This window comes from Giraffa tippelskirchi, chromosome 9 (assembly GCF_054371585.1).
Source record: "Giraffa tippelskirchi isolate mGirTip1 chromosome 9, T2T-mGirTip1v1.2.pri, whole genome shotgun sequence".
Classification (NCBI taxonomy): Eukaryota; Metazoa; Chordata; class Mammalia; order Artiodactyla; family Giraffidae; genus Giraffa; species Giraffa tippelskirchi.
The window spans coordinates 160,203,672-160,230,057 of NC_137283.1; the positions used below are offsets into that span (position 1 = coordinate 160,203,672).

The 26,386-nt window shown below is 42.2% G+C and overlaps 1 protein-coding gene and 1 long non-coding RNA gene across 7 annotated transcripts in view; one reads left to right on the forward strand and one right to left on the reverse strand.

Moving 5' to 3' along the window:
* The window catches only part of PRKN (parkin RBR E3 ubiquitin protein ligase), a 1,216,903-nt gene that overhangs the window by 515,142 nt on the left and 675,375 nt on the right, over nt 1-26,386 (reverse strand). The window lies entirely within an intron of this gene.
* Nucleotides 16,386-21,856, forward strand: LOC145519751 (uncharacterized). The gene is made up of 3 exons (XR_014063866.1): nt 16,386-17,640; nt 19,390-19,484; nt 20,114-21,856. It is a non-coding gene; the product is annotated as an uncharacterized LOC145519751 (long non-coding RNA).

The window sequence follows — 26,386 nt, forward strand, 5'->3', positions numbered from 1 at the left end:
CAGTCGTGCCTGATTCTTTGCGACCACATGGACTGTAGCCCACCAGGCTCCTCTGTACATGGGATTTTCCAGACAAGGATACTGGAGTGGGTTGGTATATTCCAAGTGACCTGTGCCTGAAGAGCAGCTGGGGTCTGGGGGCCCCTCAATCATTGGGCCCGTGGGTCAGAGCAGCTCTCATTCCCGCTCTCCAGACCCCACCTCTATTATCCTGCCATCTCCCCCGTGTGACTCCCGAGCAGTGAGATGATTCATACATTCGAGCCTTATGAAAGTCAGTTCTTATTTCACAGTATTCCGAGATGCTTCTTATCTCTTCCTATCTTTTTCAAAAGGCTTTCTTTCCTCCTAAGAAGCTATTTCTCAAAACCAGATTTATTCCTGAAAGAATCCCTCTTCTCATTGCCGATCTCATCTTAGCTGGCAAACTTCTGTTCTTTTCTTTGGCATGAAGGAGAGCTGAATCCATCTCAGACAATATTCTGGACATGGCAGCCTTAGGTCTTGGCATCCCATGGCATTTACCCTTGGTAAATGGTACATAGCTCCCAAACATCCCAGGCTTTGGGGTTTGCTGAGATGATGGTCAAGCAATTAGAACATTTAGGAGAAAAAAAAATCTCAAAATGTTTGGGAACTGGATCATTTTTTAAAAGACAAAGAATATATAATTTAATTCAAAGTAAAATTTGGCAAAGAAGGATTTTGAGTAAGTAAGGTTATATGTGTAAAGAGACCCTGGACTTTCTGTTTTCAACTGGAATATTTGAAATATTTGAAATAAAGGGTTTCTGCATTCTAACAGGAAGAATATAATCTGTCCTTGGGGCAGATTCCTGGATTTGTTTTGTCTTTCTTTTTCCATAAAAGACCACTACACAGGGTACTTTTAAGTTATAGTGATTAAGGCAAGTCCCTGTATATTGCTTTTTCAGATGCCCCAAATGGAGGCAAAGTTACAAATAAATACATTTCAGACTGAATTAGTTCTTTTCACACTAATGACTCTAATAAGCACACACTAAAATTTTCAGTTCCTTATGACAGTATAAATGGATTTGTCTTACTTCTCTATCTGTCCCATCCAAGTGTTCTGGTTGCCTGAGTGGCTTTCCTTCCCTAGATGGTTCAGAGACCCAATTTCCTTGGATCTTAGGACTTCACCAACCCGTGGGTTTTCAGTTCTCTCCTCCCAGCCAACAGAAGGAAAAGGCAGAGAGGAGAAGTCATACTCCCTGCTGCACTGGCCAAGAAGGGGCTTGGAACATGTCCACTCTCATTCCATGGACTTCACCCTGAACTTGTCCCCTGATTCCATCTAGATGTGGGGCCTGGGGAGTATAGCCTCTGGCTCACAATTAAGCAACCTTATGGCTGCACCACAAATGCTGTTCTTTTAGAGGTGGGCACCACTGTGCAGTGTACCCCTTGGAAATCTGTACAGGGTGGCCCCGTGTTTTATCCAGTCTTTAGAAGTTAGGTTTCTTTCTACAAAAGCTGGTATTTATTACAAAAGGGAAAAAAATGGGTTAATCCCAAGTGAGTTGCACCTCAGAGGAGAGAAGAGAGAAATTCTTCTTCCTCTGGGACCAGGGAAGCACAAGGGCCCAAACTCTGGGATGGGGAGGTCTAGAGACGTCCACTGAGACCGGGTGGACAGGCCTTCCACACCTGGAGGCCAGCATGAGTTAGGCAAGGATTCTGAGATCACGCAAGACCTGGCAGTTACAAGCAGCTTCTAGAGGGAGGTGTTAGTTGCTCAGTCGTGTCTGACTCTGTGATTCCATGAACTGTAGCCACCAGGCTCCTCTGTTGGTTATTTTTCCTGCGTTACTTCTGTTATAGTTAAGAATTTGGTCAAGTCTTGTAAAAGTTAGAACTCCTTCTTTTGGCTAAGAGGTGAGAAAATTGGGAAGACGGCACAAGTTGGGGTCATCTGAGCTGGTCACCAGCAAAAACACAACGATGCCCAGAGGAGCAGCAGTTATATCATCAGGGCAGAGGCCACAGTGCAAAGATGAGATGAGCCATCTGGAGAGGAAGATCCCGATGCGCCCGTTAGTGGGTGTGCCCGTGGCACAGCCTGGAAAACTGTGACATCGACTCCACCAAGCCCACAAGAAGCTGGGTTTGGGTGATTTGGAATAAAAATGAAACATACGGTAATTCTATTGCCATGCATAGGCGATCAAGATAAAACAGGGGTGCATACGTATTATTTTTAAATACTCTTAAACACGGTGAGATTTTTAAAAGTGACAACGTACAATCATATGAGAGTTTTGTTCTGCATGAGAAAGGAGAAAACAAGGTCTAAACACAGCGATTTATATGTGTGTGTGTGTTAAGTCACTTCAGCTGTGTCTGACTCTTTGTGACTCTACGGACCATATACCTCCAGGCTCCTCTGTCCATGGGATTCTCCAGGCAAGAATACCGAGGTGGGTTGCCATGCCCTCCTCCAGGGGATCTTCTTGACCCAGGGATCGAGCCCGCGTCTCCGGCATTGGCAGCTGGGTCCTTTACCACTAGCACCACCTGGGAAGCCCTTACACACATTACACATTGAGAAAAGTAAGCTGAGTCAGAGGCTCACAGGGTAGTGGTGAAGCATGTCCAGAGGGTGTATGTAAACCCAGGGGACACGGTGAGGAAGGGGCAGTGCCCTTTCAGACTTCACGTAGTCCTAACAGAGATGAGAAACAAATGTAGTAACCCCTGTCTTTCCTCCTAGGTCTCTGTACCCGGAACATAAGTCCTGCTCAGGGATTTCCCCAGAAAGGTCTGACTTACTCTGTTCCAGGCTCTGTTGATTCATTCGGCGAACCTAGTTCTGCATCCCAAGAAGTGGATCCACAAGACAATAGGAAAATGAGGACTTCAGTTTCTAGTAGAGCTCACTCTCCATGATGCTGTTTCACAGGAGACAGCTCCATCCCCCATTTCTCAGCCTCCAAGGTCTTAGAACAATCACTTCTCCCGCAGGAGAACACTGCCAACCAAGATAGCAGACAGCAGTCAGAATGTGCCTTTACGGCAGAAAATGAAGTGATGGTTATGATCTATGGGGGGTATTTCTCAATATATCCCAGGGGAGATTTCACTCGTGCTACAAAGTAAGAAATAACAACAATAACAGTCACCACTGTAATAGGACATTTTAGAGGGGCATTCTTTTGAAAGCTTCTAAAATGCTACTGGGAGAGTTTTATTGCTGCACCAAGTCAGAACTCAACCACGTTTAAAAGCGAGGAGGGGGGGTACGGCGGCGGACCCGGGAGGGCCACGGGTCAGCACTGGCTCTGCAGTTCCTCTGTGTTGACGGTACCACTAACTGAGCTCACGGACGCCCCGAGGAGACACAAGGCACAGCCTGAGCTGTTCAAAATAATCTTACTATAAAAGCGACTTTCCTTTTAAAACCAAAAAGCACTTTCTGTAATGAGAGGTTAAAGCTAAGACACCAGTGGGTACTGTCAGTTTCTGTTTACTTCCTCCAATTTCCTGTTGCTCTGGGTAGGAATGAAAATTGGATATCAAAGACAAGAACAAGGGTTATTTTGCTGGGTACCTATTCTCCTAAACATGAGGCTCTGAGGTCTTATGAGCAGGGGCAATTCTTCAGAAAGTATGGAAAGTTGGTTCTCAGAACATCCTCCAAGCCTGAGCTTTTGCTCAACACACCTAATCACTAAAACATCCTTACTGAACGTTCCAGGACCCCAAATTGCAGCCAAACTACAAGATGGCTCTGTGGGGGGCACGCAGATCTGCAGGGGGGAGACAGAGATATCTTGACTCCGACATAATCTGAGGTTTTCAGAGGTAAAAGCCTTAAAAGTGTGTGAGCCACCTACAGAGAAAGCAGTTAGATCTAATTATAGCTCTTAATAGAGAGAATTGGCTGCTTTGAGAAAAGCAAACATGTAGGTTAAGAGCACTATAAATCTTGAGAGATTCATGCCATCACAGGCTTCTTAAGAGTGACGCCCTTGTGCAGTCCTTTTTTAGATTTCTTACGATTCTTGTAGAGTCTTCTTGAAAGTAGACGGTTTACAAATTCCCAATATATTTTCTGTATATCCCGACAGATGACTGCGTGACCTTTCTATCTTACAAAGGAGCAGATATTTCGAAGTTTGAAATAAGGCAAACAATCCCCAAAGCTGTTATTACAAATCTTCATCTTTTCTAAGTGCTTGTATCTTCATATTACTAAAATAATGGCAATTTAGTGAAAAGCAAAGACATCATTTTGCTGACAAAGGTTCGCATAGTCAAAGCTATGGTATTTTCAGTAGTCATGTACAGATGTGAGAGTTGAACCACAAAGAAAGCTGAGCACCAAAAAAAATCAGTGCTTTCAAATTGTGGTGCTGGAGACGACTCTTGAGAGTCTCTTGGACTGCGGGGAGATCAAACCAGTCCATGCTAAAGGAAATCAACCCTGAATATGCATTAAAAGGACTGATGCTGAAGCTGAAGTTGCAATACATTGGCCACCTGATGCAAAAAGCCAACTCATTGGAAAAAACCCTGATGCTGGGAAAGACTGGAGACAAAAGGAGAAGAGGCAGCAGAGGATGAGATGGTTGGATGGCTTCACCAATTCAGTGGACATGAACTTGAGCAAACTCCAGGAGATAGTGAAGGACAGGGAAGCCTGGCGTGCTGCAATCCATGGGGTCACAAACAGTTGGACATGCCTTAATGACTGAACAAAAATTTAGTGAAATTGGTCATCTGTTAAAGGCTCTAGAGAACATAACTTATGAGATACCAACAATTTATTTTAAATGTGCTTAATAAATACATAGATCTATATTCCCCTTTTATAGTGTTAAATCAAAAGCTGCTTCCAGTAAGTTCTGTCAAGCAAAAGTAGAGAGAGTCCTGATCATCAGGATTTTATGAGTAACTGGAAAGTAGAGCTAATATAAAACTACGATACAAACGTTTCAATGATTGGCTTAGCTAGTTAAGGCACAGAACTTATGAGATTTGGTCACTGGTTTATACCCCATATCATCCACTTGGCTTTGTTCTCATTAGGAAGCAAAATGTTGCATAGATCAGTGGTCCCCAAACTTTTTGGAATCAGAGACCATGTTTGTGGAAGACAGTTTTTCCGTGGACCCAGGGTGGGCAGAGGTGGGGGATGATTTGGGGATGATTCTCATAAGGAGCCTGTAGCCCACACCTGTTGCAAGCACAGCCCACACTAGAGTTTATGCTGCTCTGAGAATCTAATCCCACCTCTGATCTGACAGGAGGTCAGGGGGTAATACGAGTGATGGGGGGTAGTGGTAAACACCCTCCCTATCACCTCCTTCTGTGTGGTCCAGTTCTGAACAGACCACAGACCAGTACCTGTCCATGGTCTGGGAGTTGGAGACTCCGGCCATAGATGGATTATGTTGATAATAAAGAGGCTATGGTTTAAAAGAGATACTGGGCTTAAACCTCATATACTGTCTGCATCCTCACATTATCTATGTTTATGTGGAAGGAATGGGGCTTTTACTGTGTGTGTGACCCTGGGCAAGTGGCTGATCTTCCCTGAACCCCAATTTCCATTTGTGAAACACATACTACTGTCAGCAGGTTCTGTGAGGACTAAGTACTAACATGTCTTTAACATACAGAGCTTGGGGCTCAGCAATAGTAACTCAACAAAAGCATGATTAGGGTCACGATCATGACCAACGAGGGTCACAGGGCAAGTAAGAAATTCTGATTTGGAGTTTAAAAGGAGCCGGCCTTTCTGATTCTGCTACTGTGCTGACTCTAAGACTTGCTCACGACACCTCACGCCTTTCTCCTCGAAGCTGTCTGTGCTCTCCTAGGAAGAGCCATATAAGTTATCTCGGCATTGGTAAACTCTCCAGCATGCTGCTTGGCACAATGCACACAATACATTATTTCTGAATAAACAAACATATTGAGTCGAAAGCTATATTCATCATGCAAGCTACTTCCATCCCAGCTAAGCCCAGCACGCTCCTGAGCTGACTGTTGTAAATGGAGGGGCTTTCACTCTGCTCTCAGACGGAGAGTTCCAAACCTTGGAGACACTTGTGACACCACCCACTGTATTCATCCACTGCGCTTCTCACCCTATAAGCCCCCTCCCCATCACCGGCCCCACCGTCAGATGGTTGGAAATCTTCCTGCCTCAGTGGCTTTCCCATGCGCCCCTTCCCTTCAACCAGTCACTGCTCCTGTTCGACCCTTCCTACCTTACTGCAACACTGTGGCATTCTTCTGTCTTGCGTAGCTCTAATTCGGACTAGAAATGATAAAAGATTAATCTTCCTCAATCATAGCTGTAAGAACAACCACACTTTCTCAAAAATTTCAATAGAGTTCCACTTCTTTCTAAACTGAAACCAACCCATCAGGATAGATCCAAAGCTAGCCTTAATATGGCACCCACCTTCCTTTACAAGACTCATTGCTTACCTGTGCCTTGCTTGGAGGGGGTTCCCCAATGGTCCCAGTGGTAAAGAATCTGCCTGCAATGCAGGAGACACAGGAGATGCGGGTTCAATTTCTGGGTCGGGACAATCTCCTGGAGGAGAAAATGGCAACCCACTCCTGTATTCTTGCCTGAAACATCTCATGGACAGAGAAGCCTGGCGGGCTACAGCCCAAAGGGTCACAAAGAGTAGGACATGAATGAGCATTCGCTTGGCCTTGCCAGGACCTGAACCATCTTAAAAACTTTCTTTTTCCAAATCTTTCTTTGCTCACGCATTTCTCTGTACCTGGAACATGTGCTCCTTAATACTTTCACCCTTGAAATTCTTTCCGTTTTTATGTTCCTAGTGAAATGACACTTTCTCCATGAAACATTTTGCAAATCAACTACAAATGCTCATCGTTCTTAGAGATCTCTCATATGTGCTATGAGCACATCACTGTCAATGTCTAACTTGCTACACTCTCTTAAGCATTTTCAAATTATTATTTACAAGCATTAAAATGGTAGGAATATTGGTTAAATGTGTCTCATTATTTATAACTCTATTCGTTTAATGCTGACATTGTTTTGTTCTGTCCTCAAAATTTAATGATGTGCTTATTACACCAAATCTGAGATGGTGAATTTGAAGCAACTCTAAATTCTGAGGTAGTAACAGATGTTGTCTTGGAGATTCACATCTCACTCTATGTATTCTATACAGCACTTACTTTGTGCTTTTTAAAAATCTTTTTATTGATTTTTCTTACATTTGGTTGCCTTCATGAACAGTGGGAAAAATTTTTAGTAAAAATATAGCTGAGAAGAATACGAGAGAAATGGTAATATAAACCCTCATGGTTAACAGCCACAGCAGGGAAATTCAAAATTAAATTCCAACCCTAGCTATTAAACACCTTGATCAAACCTCCCTCCAACTTCACTGAGCCAGGCAATTTTTCTCTTTTTTTCCCACTGACTTGGAGTCAGCAAGAGAGAGGTGAGTGGCTGGCAAAAGAAAATGAATATAGTCTGTAACACTGGTCTCAGGGAGCTGGAGCTTGCTAATTGTGGCCTGACCTGCCTGCACTCTGAGGATATTAATAATGTTGAGAGTCTGCAACACAAAACTGCTACACTACCTGGAGACCCGCGTCCTCAATTTAGCTCCTGAGGTTAATGAGATCGCCCAGCTAATCTCTCATCACGCTCTGTCCCAGTTGTAGCTAGCTGTGGTGCTTACTTGCGCCTCAATAAACATTTGTTAAGCAAATAAGGTGGCAGAGGATGAGACGGTTAGATAGCATCTCTGACTCAACGGACATGAACTTGAGCAAACTCAGAGATAGTGGAGGACCAGGAAGCCTGGTGTGCTGCAGTCTGTGGGGTCGCGAAGAGTCAGGCACGACTTAGTGACTGAAAAACAACAACAAGCAAATAACTGAGTGAATAAATGAATGAATAAGGGAGCAGTGGGGGCAAGGGACAGGGTCTGAGGGAAGGCTTTCTGAAGAGGCTGAGTACTGGAGGACAAGCAAGAGCTATCCAGATGCAAGCGCTTGGAAGGCCCTTGAAGGGCATTTAGGTGGCTTTATTGATTGAATGAGTACAACTAAGGGGCTGGAACTCTCTGGATTAGGAATAGGAAGGAAAATCCACTCAGCAGTCCTGAAGAGATTATAGTGGAGATGAAGCAGGTCAGGTATGATGAGATACAGTGATAGGTGAGGAATAACCACAAATGAGGAGAAAATATAGCTCTTGGGGATATTTATGAGGTGCTAAGCTTACATTTGGGCTTTCCAGGTGGCTCAGACGTAAAAGAATCTGCCTGCCAAGGCAGGAGACCTAGCAGACATGGGTTTGATCCCTGGGTCGGGAAGATCCCCTGGAGAAGAGAATGGCAACCTGCTCCAGGATTCTTGCTTGGAGAATCCCATAGACAGAGGAGTCTAGCAGGCTACAGTTCATGGGGTTGCAAAGAGTCAGACTTGACTGTTCCACTGAGCACATGGGCATGCACATACATGCGCACACACACACACACACTTATATTTACAAAACAAAGTGCTATGGAGGAACTGTAGATGGCTAGGGATTCTTTGGCTTCCCAGGTGGCACTAGCGGTAAAGAACTCATGTGCCAATGCAGGTTAGACATAAGAGACAGTTCGATCCCTGGGTCAGGAAGACCCCCTGAAGAAGGGAAAGGCAACCCACTCCAGGATTCTTGCCTGGAGAACCCCATGGGCAGAGGAGCCTGGTGGGCTATAGTCTATAGGGTTGCAAAGAGTTGGACACAACTGAAATGACTTGGCATGGCATGGGAATTCTTTTATATTCCTCTCATTGGAAGTCATGCCCCCTCTCCTTGAGTCTGGGCTGGCTCTGTGACTGCCCTGCTCCATAGAAAACAGTAGAAGTGATGCTCTTCCAGTTTCCCTCCCAAGCCTGTCAGGCAGCTTCCGTTTCCTGTGTCTGGGAGCCCTGAGCTCTAATGCTGCCCGTGCTGGAGAGGACATGAGTCCACAGTCCCATCCTTCCATCTGAGGCTCCAAACCAGTGATCCCCTCCATGAGCTGCACCACCAAGGGACCTCAGCCCAGATATGTACAGTAGAAAAACTGCCCGGCTGAGTCTGCTATAAATTCACAACTCAAATAACGGTGAGATAATTGAACATTATTGTTTAAAGATGACAAACTTTTGGGGTGGTTTATCCCATATGTGGTTTTTCCCATCATGCGAAATGCCGGGCTGGATGAACTGGAATCAAGATTGCTTGGATATAACCTCAGATATGCAGATGGCACCACTCTTATGGCAGAAAGTGAAGAAAAACTAAAAAGAGCCTCTTGATGCAAGTGAAAGAGGAGCGTGAAAAAGCTGGCTTGAAAATCAACATTCAAAGAACAAAGATCATGGCATCTGGTCCCATTACTTCATGGCAAATAGATGGGGAAACAATGGAAACGGTGACAGACCATTTTCTCGGGCTCCAAAATCACTGCAGATGATGACTGCAGCCATGAAATTAGAAGACGCTTACTCCTTGGAAGAAAAGCTATGATCAACCTAGACAGTATATTAAAAAGCAGAGACATTCATTTGCCAACAAAGGTCCATCTAGTCAAAGCTATGGTTTTTCTAGTAGTCATGTATGGATGTGAGAGTTGTACTATAAAGAAAGCTGAGCGCTGAAGAATTGATGCTTTTGAACTGTGGTGTTGGAGAAGACTCTTGAGAGTCTCTTGGACTACAAGGAGATCCAACCAGTCCATCCTAAAGGAAATCAGTCCTGACTATTCATTGGAAGGACTGATGTTGAAACTGAAACGCCAATACTTTGGCCACCTGATGCAAAGAACTGACTCATTTGAAAAGACCCTGATGCTGGGAAAGATTGAAGGAGGAGACAGGGATGACAGAGGATGAGATGGTTGGATGGCATCACTGATATAATGGACATGAGTTTGAGTAAACTCTGGGAGTTGGTGATGGACAGGGAAGCCTGGCGTGCTGCGGTCCATGAGGTCACAAAGAGTCGGACACGACTGAGCGACTGAACTGGACTGAAGTGTCCCATATGTAACAACAGATAACTGCAACATGACATATAAAAATTATTCAGGGGGCTAATGTATTTTTATTTTCACAGGGCCAAGCCTTTATATATGCTTTTATACGATGGTGGATCATTTTTACTGTTACATCTCTTTTGCCTTTCTGGTTCAAGGTTCACATCACCCCACCCCCCGACCCCATATCTCAATTCTCGAGACTGTAATAAAATTTGGAACAACAGAAACAACACTCCCCTGGATTTTCCGGTCATGTTTCCAGAGGATATAATGTTTGGAGAATTGATTGAAAATCTGTTATTTTCCTTGAAGAAGGGAGCATTCAGCATGCAATACTCCTAGCTACACAGGAAATGTATTTGGGGGCAACTTCCCTCCTCCAGGACAACTGAGGCAGCAAACAAAATGATCCCAACAGTTCAGTCAGTGACGGATGATTCTGTCTTCAGAGTATTCCTGGCCTTTCTACTTTTCTTCTCTGAAGGGGTGTTTGACATCATCACTGTCCTGAACCTTCGGCCCAGGAGGAAGACAAACAACTGCTCGCAGGGCCAATGGCGTGGCGGACTCACAGTCTCTTCTTCTTGTTCAGGCTGAAGTTACCACACGCTGTGTTTTCCAACCTGCAGCATCCTAGAGCCCCAAAAGCTGAATCTTTTTTTTTTTTTAATTTATACGTCTGGAACACAACTAAGCACCGTGCTAAAAGGGCAGCTGCTATTTCACGATTATTCTCCCTCATCATCCCTCCTCCTCGGCTTCGCTTCTTCTTTTCCAGTTGTGCTATCCTCTTAGGTATGTATACTTTAAGTCTCCTTTTTCAGAATCCAAAGGTCTAAACCAAGTCTTCGCTGTGAAGAATTATCATCTCCATTTAGGCTCATTTTCTTTCTATAAGAGAAGTATCTTTTACTGATATTGGAGAACACAATAGTCTTATGATTCGATTATCAAAGAAATGCAATTTAAAATGATAAATAATAGATTTAGATACCATATGTGTCAGTTCTTAAAATTAATTTTACTTCCATACCACATTTTGGTTTAAAGTGTACATTTTCCCCTTTATTATAACTTATGGTATTCATGGCACATGAAATGTCTTCTCATTTTACAGACAAAGATTTTCTCATCTATTTTATCTTCAAGAAAATCAAGAACAGAGTTTTGACTATTGAATTTTGAAAGACTGAATGTAACAAAACAATCTAGAGCAAAGCAAGTTTTCCACAGTACAGCCAAACTCCTATAATTGATACTTTAAACTCACTGATATTGGCTTTTTTCCAGTTAAAAGGAGTCTGGAAAATTAAAATACTGCAAATGAATCACAATGAGCAATCTGATTGTTTGAGTACAATGAGTCCTCTGAACCACAGAAGTACTTTACTTGAAAAAAATTGATGCTCTTGAAACTGAGTCAGGATGTAAGGTAGAAGGGAAATGAGTTACAGGTTTTAGAAAACCATGAATGCACCACAGCCAATAATATTTATTCGCTACTTCTGCAGACTGTGTCACATTTTTACAATATCACTTCATCTACATTATTTGAGTGTGTACTTCACAGCAGCTCTCCAAGATGGATATAATCTTCATCATGCAGATGAGGAAATAGAAGCGCATGCATTGTAGTCATCACAGTCCTTGTTCCTCTAAAAGTTCTGTGGCTCAAGGAGGTGATGCACGTGATTAGGAAGTGAGTGGTTTCAAGGCTAAAGTTGTTGGAGTCTTTGCTGACAGTGGAATGTCAGTATCTTCTGAAATCATGCAAAGCCATGTGGATAGATGGAACTTGCAAAATAATTTGGTGATTTTTTTAGAAATTTTTCACATTTCTGGATCCATAGTTAAAACATGGTTTAACTGGATGAGAATTTGGGAAATCCCTCTCATTCCCCCCACCTTGGAACAATTTTAATTTTAAGAGCACTGTGGCAGTTGTGGCCCAACTCCTATTGAAGATTTGTACTTGTGGCTACTTCATAACTTGCATAGGAAGGAGGGTCTAGTTCAGTGACTGGGGAAAATGTCTACAACAGTTCAGATTATAATCTATGGCAAATCATAGGCTGAAGTCAAGGGCAACAAGGCTGGAAACGCTATGACTGTCCGCCTGCAGGGTCCCTTACTTGAGATTGGCAGCTGGCCGTGCAGCAGCCCTCGCCCACCTGCAGACCAGGCCAGCGTCGATGGCCTTCAACCCGCAGCTGCGTCAGTGCAGCCTCGCTGATAAACGTGAACAGGGAGGCCCTGGTGAGTCAGCCACAAATCTCACAGGTTCTGCTGTAAATGAGAAACGTCAGAAAAACATTTGCATAAATATATTTCCCATTGTCCAAAAATGAGGCCAGAGGGAAACACCGTTCAGTGCATCCTATGATTAGTATCACAAAGTGGTATTATATAAACCATATCCATAAAAGTCATTATAAGACTTATGCCAGTAGATGATGAATGTTCTTCCCCTGTAACTACAACTCAGATCACTCTAGGGGAGCCTTGGGGAAAACCAAAAATAATAGTCTTGTGCTTTTATCAAATATTTACTTAGAAAGGTCCTTTCTAAGAGTCTTCGTAACTAACTACCTCCTGGAGAAAATTGTCCTTCTTTTGCCATCATACCTGAGAAAGATCCAGGTATGATGGGTCTTCCCATAAATGTTCTGATTTTCAATAAAGAAATCCAACCAATAGAGAAGTGCGTTTTTAACTAGCAAGTAGGATTAAAGACAATGTTTATTATCTTATTTATGTATCTCCATATGCCATCATAGCATATGCTACCTTTATAAACAAAAAATTATTCCTTAATGCCTTGCCCCTCTCATCAGCCTTTTCATGACAGCACCTGGTTACCTTCAGTTAAATCAGAATGAACAACTATTTCCTGAACATACTTTGTCCATTTTTTTAACTGCTTGTTCTTTCTTTCCAGTTATCTTCAGATATACCTTAAAGACATGTTATTTTCCTGGCATTTTTCTCTGGGTGTATTGTGGCGTTGAATGATAGGGAAATAATATGCTAAAAAATATAGACAAAATATTTAAGGTGCATTCAGAAGAAGAAGAAACAAGTGAAAGTTGAAGCTATGAAGAAAGTCTTTCTGGAACAGGACCAGTGGGAATAGATGGGGTTTTAACTTGGTGAAATGGAAGCAAAAGTAGGTGGAGTTAGAAGGAGCTGTGGAGGCAGGATGAGGTGCTCCGGGTGATGCCCATGAAACACCGGTTCAGATTCGACTGTCACTGGGTGTGTGAGCAAATCGGAGAGAGAAATAACACGGAATAAATCTAATAATAGAAGTCAAAGGGCAATTCAGATCAGCAGCCCAAAGAGTAGAGACGTAAAAAATCTGACGAATTCAGAGAGAAGAAATGTTCCCCATCAGTAGTTACACTGAAGGATAAATGAAATAAGGCCGAGGGGGATAGATAAAGGTGAGAAAGAACATCAGTTCAGTTCAGCCGGCCTCAACTCTGTTCCTTGAGTGAATGAATTCTTGTCTGAATTTTCTCACGTCCCAATACTCGCATAATAGGATATTACAAAAGTTCGGTGACAACACCCCTTCGATTTTTCTGACAAGGCCCACATTTGAAGTCTCCCCTCCTACTGTCCCATTACTAACTCACAGTGTCTCTTTGGTCTGGTATACAGAAACAATGGCGGTCAGGTAAGTGATTACAATCACTGGTGAGGATCTCGTTTAAACAGAGAGGAGGGCGTAAAAATGAACATATTTGTCTTAAAGCATACACTGACAAGTGAGGATTTTCTTTATTGCATTTGGTAAATTCATCTTGGCCACAGGAAATATTCAATAACTTCATGCACTTAAACACAAGTAGGTATGACAGCAAAAGAAGGCTGATCTTCCTCCAAGTAGTTAGTTAAGAAGACTCTTAGAAGGGACCTTTTGACCCTCCTGCCGCTGCTTCCGATGCTTCAGCTCAAGGCTGCAAAGCCCAGGCTGGCAGGGGAGAGTGGGATTGGCTGGATAGTGGGGCCGGCAGCCAGCCAGGTCGGCACATTAAGTGATGAATCAGAGCAAGCAGCTCAGTCACGTGAAAATTCTTTTCTGAATATTGCTTTCTTTCCATTACAGAGGGCAAATTCGTCTACCTCTATTTCAGGGCAATATGTAGAGAGCAGGCTTCTCCTTTGACTAGGGAAAATGGAAAAGGGGAGTTGCGTATAAAATCGATTACACATCCAAAATAATTGTATCTTTGGGAAGAGAATGGTTTAGACTCACTGGTGTGTGTGTGCACGTGTGCATGTGTGTACATGTCCATGCATGAGTGTGTGTGCGTGTACTGCATTTGTACTTGTCCTTCAGTATACATGGGGAGCTGGTTGAGGAGAGAGTTGGTTCCGGGGCAAGTGTGGTTACAAAAATCTACAGATGCTCAAGTTACATGACCAACACCCTGTTTCTACAGTTCTGCATGTGAAGATTCTCACACACACACAGAGAGAAGGAGAGAGAGAGAGATTCTCTGAAGAACCTTGACTAGCAGACTCATCCACTTAATGAAAGCTTGGATAGGATTCCATGTTGAAAGCATATCCCCTTCCAAAAATGTTGACAGCACTTCCTGGATTCTAGTCTGAGCATCAGGGAACTTTGGTGGTGGGGGGAACACTTGGGAGTTAGCAGGCTTCACTTTGCTGTAGGTAGCAGACATCACAGGAGAGAGGGGGTCCCCCCCAAGCCCAGATCAAGATGCTATTCCTACATTCTGACTGCTCTTGGTTAGATGATAAATACAATTTCCAGGAGCTTCTTTTGCTATTAATTTTGTGATTGATTTTATAACCTTCTAGGGAATAAGGTGAGTTATATTCAGTTTCTCTCTGAGGAGTGTAATTTTGAGTACTATTTCTGTAGTTTTGTTCTTTTTTTTTTTTGCCTTTAGAGACTAAACTCCTTTATTTCATTTTGGAGAGCATTATTTGTGCTGGTTCTTAAAGAATTTCAGTGGTTTAACAGAAACTTCACTGTGCTCTGACTAACTATGGGGCAAAAGTTTCAATGGTTTTTCGACTATTTGAAAAAAAAAAAAAAACAACAGATAACAGAAGACAAATATTGGATGGATTGTTCACTGTTAAGGTAATTAACATCTTATCTACTATACACACTTAAAATCCTTTCTACAAAATAACTACACTTGCAAATGTCTAATCTTTACAAATACAGACACACAGTCTATATTTGTACTGAAATTTTGCTCACAGTTTATATTTACTAAATCATTCTAGACCATAGAATTTATTTCCATATTTTCATCTTTACTTTGGTACTTAAAACACTGTGCCATTTTTACGTGTGTGCACTGGAGATACAGGAAAGGACAATGGCAGAATAAACATAAATGATCAGGTGTCAGTGACAGGAAATGCGAGTCAGGATGCTCTGTGGAGTTTTGTGTATTTGCTGAGGTTGAGAAGACCAAATAATACTTTCATTCAGCACAGTTATAACTTTAAGAATATAAAGAATTTTCTATGGGACTGGAACATAAAACTCATTACTTGTGACATATGTGTGAACAACAGTATTTATTCAATTTAGCTCTGAATCACCAAGGACCAGTCGAGCAAGTGAGAGTTTCTGGGACTGATCCCAGGTGGATAGACCACGCCTAGAGGATTCCTGGTCTCAGTGAATCCTCTGGATCCACCATCAGTAACTTGTTTACACAGCCCAAGTCTTCCACTGCGAATTCTTCTGCGTTCTTTCTCTCTCTCCTCCCACACTGTCAGTTACTTAGAGTGGAAGCCTAATTTTCAAATATTCTAAAGCACCTCCCAATCTCTGACAAATAAATTGTGTTCTGGAGACTGAGTAAATTCTATTTTATGACAGAAGTGCAGTAAAATGGTATGAAATCATTTTGGCAGGGGTTAAAAATATTTCATTCCACAGTTTAATCATTCTTCTTCCATCTAAAGTGATTTAAAAAAAATATAACCTTTTAATTTAAAACCCAGATTTTTATGTAATTATCACAAAAATCAGTAGAGTTATTTTCAAAGAAAGAAGTAGCAGTTCTATAATTTGGACATACAAAATAAAGCATGATTTCAGGGTGGTTTGGATCAGAACCCTTCCTAAGCTTTCAGGACATGGGATGACTCTCATCTGCTGAAAAGAGTATGCACATTTTCCTCCTTAAAAGCGGGTTTTACACTGACCAGAGGAGATCCTGCCTCTGTGGTAACACATTTCTATGCACACGTGCAAAATCACTTTAGTTACATCTGACTCTTTGTGACCTCATGGACTACAGTCCACCAGGCTTCTTTGTCCATGGGATTCTGAAGGCAAGCATACTGGAGTGGGTAGCCATTCCCTTCTCCAGAGGATCTTCCAGACTCAGGGACCGAACTTGCAACTCTTATGTCTCCTTCATTGCAGGTGGATTCTTTACCACTAATGACACCTGGGAAGCACACACATTTCTATACATACTCTGTAAAAGAGGGAGCATATCATAACTTACAAGGAGAGACAAGAAGGCCGTCTTCAATGAACAGTTCATAAGACTACAAGAAAACAACAGAAGGGAAAAGACTAGAGCTCTCTTCAGGAAAAGAGGAAACATCAAGGGAGCATTTCACCCAAATATGGACACAATCAAGGACAGAAATGATAGAGACCCAGAAGATGCTAAGGAGATCAAGAAGAGATGGAAAGAATACATGGAAGAACTGTACAAAAAAAGATCTTAATGAACCAGATTACTATGATGGTGTGGTCAGCCACCCAGAGCCAGACATTCTGGAGCATGAGGTCAAACAGGCCTTAGGAAGCATTGCTGTTAATAAAGCCAGTGACGCGACTGAACTCCAGCAGAGCTAACCCCAACCCTAGACAATGGTGCCATCAAGGTGTTGCATTCAGTATGCCAGCAAATCTGGAAGACCCAGCAGTGGCCATAGGACTGGAAAAGGGCAACTGTCACTACAATTCCCAAGAAGAATAGCCCTAAAGTATGTTCTAACCGTCAGACCAATTGTAGTCATCTCCCACACTAGTAAGGTCATGCTTAAAATCTTGCATCATAGGCTTCAGCATTATGTGAACCAAGAACTTACAGTTGTCCAAACTGGGTTTAGAAAAGGCAGATGAACCAGAGATCAAATTGCCAACATTTGCTGGACCATAGAGAAAGCAAGGGAATTCCAGAAAAACATCTAAGTCTGTTTCATTGACTGAGCTAAAGCCTCTGACTGTGTGGATCATAACAAACTGTGGAAAGCTCTTAAAGAGATGGGAATATCAGACCATCTTATCTGTCTCCTAAGAAACCTCTATGTGGGTCAAGAAGCAACAGATAGAACCCTGTATGGAACAATCGATTGGTTCAAGATTTAGAAAAGAGTATAGCAGGGCAGTCTTCTGTCACCCTGTTTGTTTAATGTATATGCTGAGCATATCAGGAGAAATGTTGGGCTGGATGAGTTATAAGCTGGAATCAAGATAGGCAGGTGAAACATCAACAACCTCAGATATGTGAATGATACCACTCTAATGGAAGAAAGTGAAGAGGAACTAAAGAGCCTCTTGATGAGGGTGAAAGAGGTGAGTAAAAGAGCTGGATTAAAACTAAATATTAAAGACAACTAAGATCATGGCATCCGGCCCCATTACTGCATGGCAAATAGAAGGGGAAATGGTGAACAGATTTTTCTCTTCCTGGGCTCTAAATCACTGCAGATGGTGACTGCAGCCATGAAATCAGAAGATAATTGCTTCTTGGCAAGAAAGCTATGACAAACCTAGATAGTATGTTGAAAAGCAGAGACATTATTTTGCCAACGAAAGTCTGTATAGTCAGAGATGGTTGTCCCAGTGGTCATGTATGGTTGTGAGAGCTGGACCACGAAGAAGGCAGAGTGCCAAAGAATTGATGCCTTCGAACTTTGGTGCTGGAGAAAAATCCTAAAAATCCCTTGGACGGCAAGGAGATCAAATCAGTCAATCTTAAGGGAAATCACCCCTGAATATTCATTGGAAGGACCGATGTTGAAGCTGAAGCTCTAGTAATTTGGTCATCTGATATGAACAGCCGACTCATTGGAAAAGTCCCTAGTGCTAGGAAAGATTGAGGGCAGAAGGAGCAGAGGGCATCAGAGGATGAGATGGCTGGATGGCATCACTGACGCAATGGGCAGGAAGTTGGGCAAACTTCCTGGGAGATGGTGAGGGACAGGGAGGCCTGGTGCGCTGCAGTCCATGGGGTCACCAAGAGTCAGACACAACTGGGCCACTGAACAACAACAGTCGTAATTCCTTGGTAAGTGGATTAATTAAAGTACAAATCAATGATTTGATGACTTTTATCATGGTTATATACGCAAGTATTTACCGGGCAATATTGAGATATTTAAATAAGTTTTTTCTGTACAGTAACAATATAGGTCAGTAGTGTGACAAGCAGCTATTTTCAGTGAAGAAATCAGTTCAATTCAGTTCAGTCGCTCAGTTGGGTCCGACTCTTTGCAACCCCATGGACTGCAGCATGCCAGGCCTCCCTGTCCATCACCAACTCCCAGAGTTTACTCAAACTTATGTCCATTGAGTCAGTGATGCCATCCAGCCATCTCATCCTCTGTCGTCCCCTTCTCCTCCTGCCTTCAATCTTTCCCAGCATCAGGGTCTTTTCTAATGAGTCAGCTCTTTGCATCAGGTGGCCAAAGTATTGCAGTTTCAGCTTCAACATCAGTCCTGCCAATGAACACCCAGGACTGATTTCCTTTAGGAAGGACTGGTTGGATCTCCTTGCAGTCCAAGGGACTCTCAAGAGTCTTCTCCAACACCACAGGGCAAAAGCATCAATTCCTCGGTGCTCAGCTTTCTTTATAGTCCAACTCTCACATCCATACATGATTACCGGAAAAATCATAGCTTTGACTAGACGGACTTTTGTTGGCAAAGTAATGTCTCTGCTTTTTAATATGCTGTCTAGGTTGGTCATAACTTTTCTTCCAAGGAGCATCTTTTAATTTCACGGCTGCAGGCACCATCTACCAATGATATTTTACAAATATTCATGCAGCAGGAAAATCACATATTTGAAAGCAAATTTTATTGAACTCTAGTTGACTTACAGTATGAAATTCGTTTCAGGTGTACCACATAATGATTTGATATTTTTATAGACTGTACACCCGTTATGAAATAAATAAGTCACAGGAATAGAATGTATAGCAGAGGAAATAGAGTCAATGATATAATAACTTTGTGTGGTGTGTAATCTATAAATAGATACATACATAAGTACACTTTCTGTAACTCAGGAGAACATTTTATTTGCCCCTTTTTCTGAAGCAAGCAGAAGATGAGAGGAGACAGGTACGGGCAGCCCTAGGGAAGAAGCCAGGACCTGTCCCATCCCGTCCCATCCTACCTGGGCTGCCTGAATGGTGAGGAGGAGGAGTCGGGAATGGCATACAGTGGGCCCAGGTCCACAGGTGGGCACTGCAGCAAGAGGGGGACCACGTGACAGACTGATTCGTGACTACCCAGCAAACGTAATTCAGACGGACACACTCACCCCGTCTCCTTGGTCAGTTCTCACTTTTTTAGTTTTTTATTTTTATAGTATCTATCGTGAAAAGTGTTAGTCGCTCAGTCATGTCCGACTCTTGGTGATCCCATGGACTGTAGCTGGCCAGGCTCCTCTGTCCATGGAATTCTCCAGGCCAGAATACTGGAGTTGGGTTTCCCTTCTCCAGGGGATCTTCTCAACCCAGGGATCAAACCCAGGTCTCCCGCACTGCAGGCGGATTCTTTACCAGCTGAGCCACAGGGGAAGACCTGTAGCAAGGCTTAAATCCCCTTCTTGCGTTCTATAGAAAAGGGAGTGGTGACACCAGGAGTTGTGTTTTCTTAGTCATTTCTCTTTCTGAGTTGCTGTGCCCAGCTAGGTATCTCACCACTTGCAAGAGGCTCCTCTGTCTGTCTGATGTCACCTAACCCTGGATACTGTCTCTCTGTTTCCATGTATTTCAAAGCTACTATTCACAACACTAAGGTATTATTGTTGGTGCAGGGAAATAAAGGAAGAGCAGCAAACCGACAGTGTGGAAATGCACATGCATCAATATCGGAATTTAGTAGACAATAAAGATGCTACTGCAAGTCAGTAGGAAATGAAGGATTTTCCCACAGATGGCACTGGGATAGATTTTTAAAAAGTAGAGTTTAATTCCTATCTCCATTTCTTCTTGAAAAATGAAGTGAATCTAGATGAGACAAAATTTTAAATGTGGAAAAAAAAAAATCAAAGCACTGGAAATATTAAAAGAAACAGTGGATGAGTTTCCTAGTTTGGGGTAGTGCAATCCTCTCTGAGGCAGCACTAAATCCAGGAGCCATAAAGAAGTGGATGAAAGTATCTGACTGTCAAGAAAAGTTTTAAAAAATCTCTATGGCAATAAAACAAAGAAACCAAATCCTCAAAATACCTTCTGGTAGTCTGTATTACTGCTGGTTGCCAAAAATCCCCATGCCTTGCAGAAAGCTGCCCTAGCATAGCTCCCTCCTCTTGACTCCGGTATGTAACCTGTTCTAACCAACAGGATGTGATAGAAGTTTAAGAACAATGCTCCTGCCTTTGCACTTTCAGAAGCCCTTGGCTGTGAAGTTAGACATCTGGCTACTCTGCAGGAAACACCAGATTAAGAGGTCACGTGGAGGGGCCCTGTGGGAAGGAGACCCCTTCTGTCTATTTTGTGGAAAACCAAAACACCCAGCTGGCCCAAGAACTAAGGCCCCAGAACTAGGGCCCTGGTCATGCCGTTCCAGCCAGCTGCCAGCCTCCCTGGCTTCACAGCTGAGAGCTGGATATCTGGATGAAAAAGACAGCCGAGCTCAGCCCCAAAAGGCATCACACAGAGTCACATCATTCTCTCTATGCTCTGTCCAGATTCATGACCCTCGGAATTCTGAGAAGTAAAATTAGTTTTTTGAGAGACATGGGATTATTTGTTACAAAGCAATCAGTAACTGGGACACTCGAAGAGTTAAACAGCAAATGGGGAATAGTACAAGCAATATGTACTGCAAGGGCCTAGTTTCTTAGATATACAAAAAAGTCTTAAAATCAATAAAAACATGACAAATAACTCAACACAGAAATAAACAAAAGGATTGAAGAAGTAATTCAAAGGACCCAAATCTAAGTGGTCAATAATCTTCAGAGAGATGTTCAAGTTCACTTCTAATTTTTTTAAAAAATGAAATGAAATTCCATTATTTGCCTGTTGGAGTGGAACACAGAAAAGCTTAGCAATAAACAAAGTGGGGATGATACGGAGCTACTATTCTCATGTGCTACCTGCTGGAAGCAATTTATAATGTTTATAAAAATGCAGCTTATATATTATTTGACACAGTAATACAATCTTTAACAAGATGCTTTAGAAAACATTTTACTCAAGGATGCAGAGACATAACGAAGTACTATGAACCGAATGAATGTTTGTCTTCCCAAAGAGGAGGCCCTCACCTCCACTGTGACAGCACTTGGATGGAGGGCCTTTGGGAGGCAGTCATCAGATGAAGTCACGATGGCAGGTCTCCCACGATGGCGTGAGTGTCTTTTTAAGAAGAGGAAGAGAAACTTGAGCATTGCCTTTTTCTCTCTCTGCCACGTGAGGACACGGAGAGAAGGTGGCCCTCTGCAACAAATTCCTGAGAGAGCTTTCAACAGAATTGAACCTGCCGGCACCTTGATCTTGGACTTCACACACAGCCTCTGTAACTGTGATAAATATACTTCTGTTGTTCAGGCCACCCAGTTTATGGTATTTTATTACGGCAACAAGAGCAGACTAAGATAAGAACAGAGATGTTCATTAAGCACTATTTACCATATCTTAAATGTTGGGAAGTTTCACACATCCATTCATAAGTACCTCATTTAAAAAGTTACAGGACAGATATACAATATATTACTGCATAGCTATTTACAATAAGGTAGAATGTTATATACTGACTTAGGAGGGAGTCTAGGTGCTAATAAAGTGAAAAAAATCAAGTTGCAGATCAGAATAGACTGTGGGATACTATTTGTCAACTTCTATGAAAAAAAATACAAGTGCACACATATTGGACATTTGCATACATGGATACTAAACGGAACTGAACTGAAGTGGACACAAGAAGCTATTGAGTTCTGAGGGTTGGAAGTACTGAGCTGGCCACATGGTGTGAGAGGAAAAGTGTAACTTTTCACTGTACAGCCACCTGTACATGGTAGCTGGTAACATGTAATTTTTATTAAAAAGGAAAGAAAAACAGTGAAATCTCCAAAGGCCTTTGTGCTAAGAGCTCCGCCATCCCCCGAGGTCAGAACACAGGAGCACTGTTGGTCTTCATCTGCACTCTGGGCTCATACTTGTACAGAGGGTTGTGTTGGGTGATACACAAACACCATCCCTCTCTCATAGGCTGGAGCAGCATCAGCCTATGAGATGCTGATGCTTACTGTCCCAGATTTTATCTTACTGTCCCAGAGTTGGAGACTACTGAAGCGACTTGGCAGGCTCGCACAATTGTTAATGAAGGGCTTCCCAGGTGATGCTAGTGGTAAAGAATCCGAGTGCCAATGCAGGAGACACAGGAGACCTGGGTTCAATCGCTGGGCAAGGAAGATCCTCTAGAGAAGGAAATGGCAACCCACTCTAGTAGGGTTTCTGGGATAGTAAGAAAAGCACATTCCCCCATTGACTCCCAATGCCGAGACGTGGATGAGTGACCACAGGTTCCTCTAACCAGCTGACAAGGCGTGCTGTACTCACCCCGCCCCCCGGACTCACCAATAATAACCTGCCTCGGGAGCAGTGAGGTCATGGAGAAGCATTTAAGGAACCCGTGGCATTCTCAGCCCAGACCCTGCACTCAGATGGGAGGAGATGGATAGGTGTCATTATCAATTGCTGCTCTTAGTTGCTCAGCTATGCCTGACTCTCTGCTGTCTCACGAACTGTAGCCCGCCAGGCTCCTCTGCCCGTGGGATTCTCTAGGCAAGAATACTGGAGTGGGCTGCCATTTCCTTCTTTAGAGGATCTTCCTTACCCAGCGATTGAACCTAGGTATCTTGTATCTTCTGCGTCGGCAGGCGGATTCTTTACCACTAGTGTCACCTGGGAAGCCCTTTATTAACAATTGTGCGTGCCTGCTAAGTGGCTTCAGTAGTGCCCAACTCTTTGCGGCCCTATGGACTATAGCCCACCAGGCTCCTCTGTCCATGGGATTCTCCAGGCAAGAAGACTGGAGTGGGGTGCTGTGCTCCAAGGGTCTTCCTGACCCAGGGATTGAACCCGCATCTCCTATGTCTCCTGCATTGGCTGGCAGATTCCTTAACAGATGAATTTTCCTGAATCTGAAAGTTGTTTAGTTGGAAAATACTTTATTACTAAATGTTCAAACAGCGTCACACCCACTCAAAGCTTCACTTAGATATGTTTGTCCTGATGCATTTTTAAGGTCTTGAAAACCTAAAAAGATTTTTAATTTTCTTATGAAAAAACACAAGCCTTTATATCAAAGTATTTCTTAATATCTTTTGTGTCTTCACTTGTAAATGTGAGAAATGAATGATCTCTGTTAGGCGTGTGTGACAGACCAAATCTAAAACATGGTTGGAGGCAAGCAGACCTTGAAAATCTTGTGGAACTGGAACATTTTCATGCCCCACACCACGCTGTGTCAAACAGGCATGCTGATCCGCTTGTGGATCTAGCAGGGAGGTGCAGATGCAAACATACATGATTGCTGTGATAGTCCCATTTAGAATCCTTAATTTTGAAAACATGTTGATATATGTTAATGACTAACTGGAAAATGTCCAAATAGAAACAGTGTTGTGGCTCAAAAATAGCTGTTGAGAGAGAGTGAGTCACTTTAGATTGAATAACGAATGGGCATGAACTCACAGTGCAAATTGGAAGGATGATCATAGATGTGGAACCTGAGTCATGACTAACAACCACATATAAAATTTATTTCCAACTACATCCACTAGCAAAGAAAATAGCTATGCATTTGCTGAAAAGAAAACATTATCCCATTTGGTTAGAAAGATAAAAGGCAGAAAAAAACAAAAAGAATGGATACACCCAGTTCGAACTGTGAACAACTAAATGTCACAAAAGGTGTTAAGAACAAAACATTTTTGTCATATTTGTAGGCTGTATTATGTATGAATGTCTTGGAATTTCTCAGGAAGAAAACTGAAGTCTATTTTGGTGTTTCAGTTTCCAGAGAGCAGAAGGGTTCTCTGAAAGAATTATAGAGAAATGGGAGATTGCGAGAAAACTCAGGAGAATATCAAGGAGATGAACTTTATGAAACAGGAAAATCCACACATAATGGAACGTGGACAATGGGAAGTAGTCTGCATGGCAACATCACTCTGCAAGAATACAACGTACATTGCCAGTAGCTGAGTTGTTGTTCAGATGCTCAGTAATGTCCCACTGCAGCACCCCTGGCCTCTCTGTTCCTCAGTAACTGAGGGCTACAAGCCAATTTAGGAAAAAACAAACAAACAAATAAATCAGTAAATAAAATGTAAAGCTTCTAGGTGGAAACATGCTATCATGAATGGCTGATATGATTATATTTGAATTTTTAAAAAGATGTCATGAGAAGGATGCAGGATAAAGCCAAGAAGAAAGGAGCTATCAGGCTACTGCAATAGTTTGAGTTTTGTTGGTATCTGCTCTTTCATTAGTCAAATTGGTCATTTATTTACTATTCATTCCCTCTTCCTCACTATTTTCCCTTCCCTTTTTTAATTCCTTTAAATTTCAACTTTATCTTTCTTTTCTGTATTAAACCAACTCTATAAACATTAGCTGATGTTCTTTATTTTTAATGTTCTCGTTTCTACTTCAAATTTACACCATATGTTTTGGATTTTCTCTTTTAAATTCCATAAAAGTTAAAAAACATTTGGAGATTAATAATTTTGGTAGTGGTGAGATTTTTATTTGATAGTTTCTTAGTATTTTGAGGTGGGAAAACAATAGGTTATGATGATATCTTAACCGTCAATAAGGCTGGGAAAATTAAATGGCCGATTGAATAGATTTTTAGGACAGGCGGCTTCAGAAAGTGTTTATGAAAATCTAAGAGACTCATAGCAACAGATTTTACAACACTTAGACACGATGGCCTAACACCACAGTAGCTACAAATACTAAGCAAAACTCAGAGTCTGAATACAATCAAACTCATTTTGATTGTAAAAATTTAGTTTTCAGTTTGCCTCCCACTGCACAGAAGTAATATATCAGGTGATTCATTTTCACATTTGAACTGTTGTTAACCACAATGGGTGAAGGAATGTTAGACGCTAGACATAGAGTTTGATGCTTATGTCACACTGAGAAGAAAAGGGAATAACATTACAGTACAGGATGACCTATCAAATTTCCTTGACAGGCGCTAATTCACTTTGATCTATCCTTCACCATAATTTCATTGGTGGGAAGGACATACATATTTATAAGTGTGGAAGCAGGCTGCTGTTGCTCTGTTTGTAATTTACAGTAACAAAGAATTCATTTAGATTTCCATATGAGAAGTCCCAAGGTGACCCTGTAGTAGACGCCAGCCCCCTACTGTGGAGGATTCCTAACATAATAAAGAATAAAGCAAAACAACAGCACCTCACGACCTGGGCTCCTGGGTAATCAATGCACATATTTACCACGGAAACAATAGCACTGTGCCAAGCAGCATCATTACTACAGTTTGATGATGAAAACCCTAGGGATCCCAGGAAGTATATCTGCCTGGAAAGCAGCTGATTAATCGAAGTTACTCATACTTTGTTAAAGAGTTATTGTTTCAATCATAATTAACAATAAATAGTTACTCATGGAAAGAATGCAGAGAAGACGCAGCTCAGCCCCTTGTGAGGTAGACAGCTTTTATGCCTTTTTAACCATGAATTATCAACAAACACATAACAAAACAGAGAACCAAATGGGAGAAAAATGATCATTTTTGAGCCAAAGGTTAGATTTAGCATCTCATTAGCTATGAAACAAACATATTGCATTTTATACAAATATCTCTTACATGACATGACCCTGGTGCACCATTTTCGTATCGCATAAAATGCTTTCAAAGCTCTGTGGGGTGAATTCTAAGGGCATCTCAATGTCTATGTACACAGCAAGGATTGTAGCAAACATTCACAGCAAACATTCTAGCAAAAAATCACAAAAATGCATTGTGTGATTTTAAAAATGCCATACTTAGGCAAAATATTTGAAAAGCATTTTACTAAAAAAGGATATATGACTGG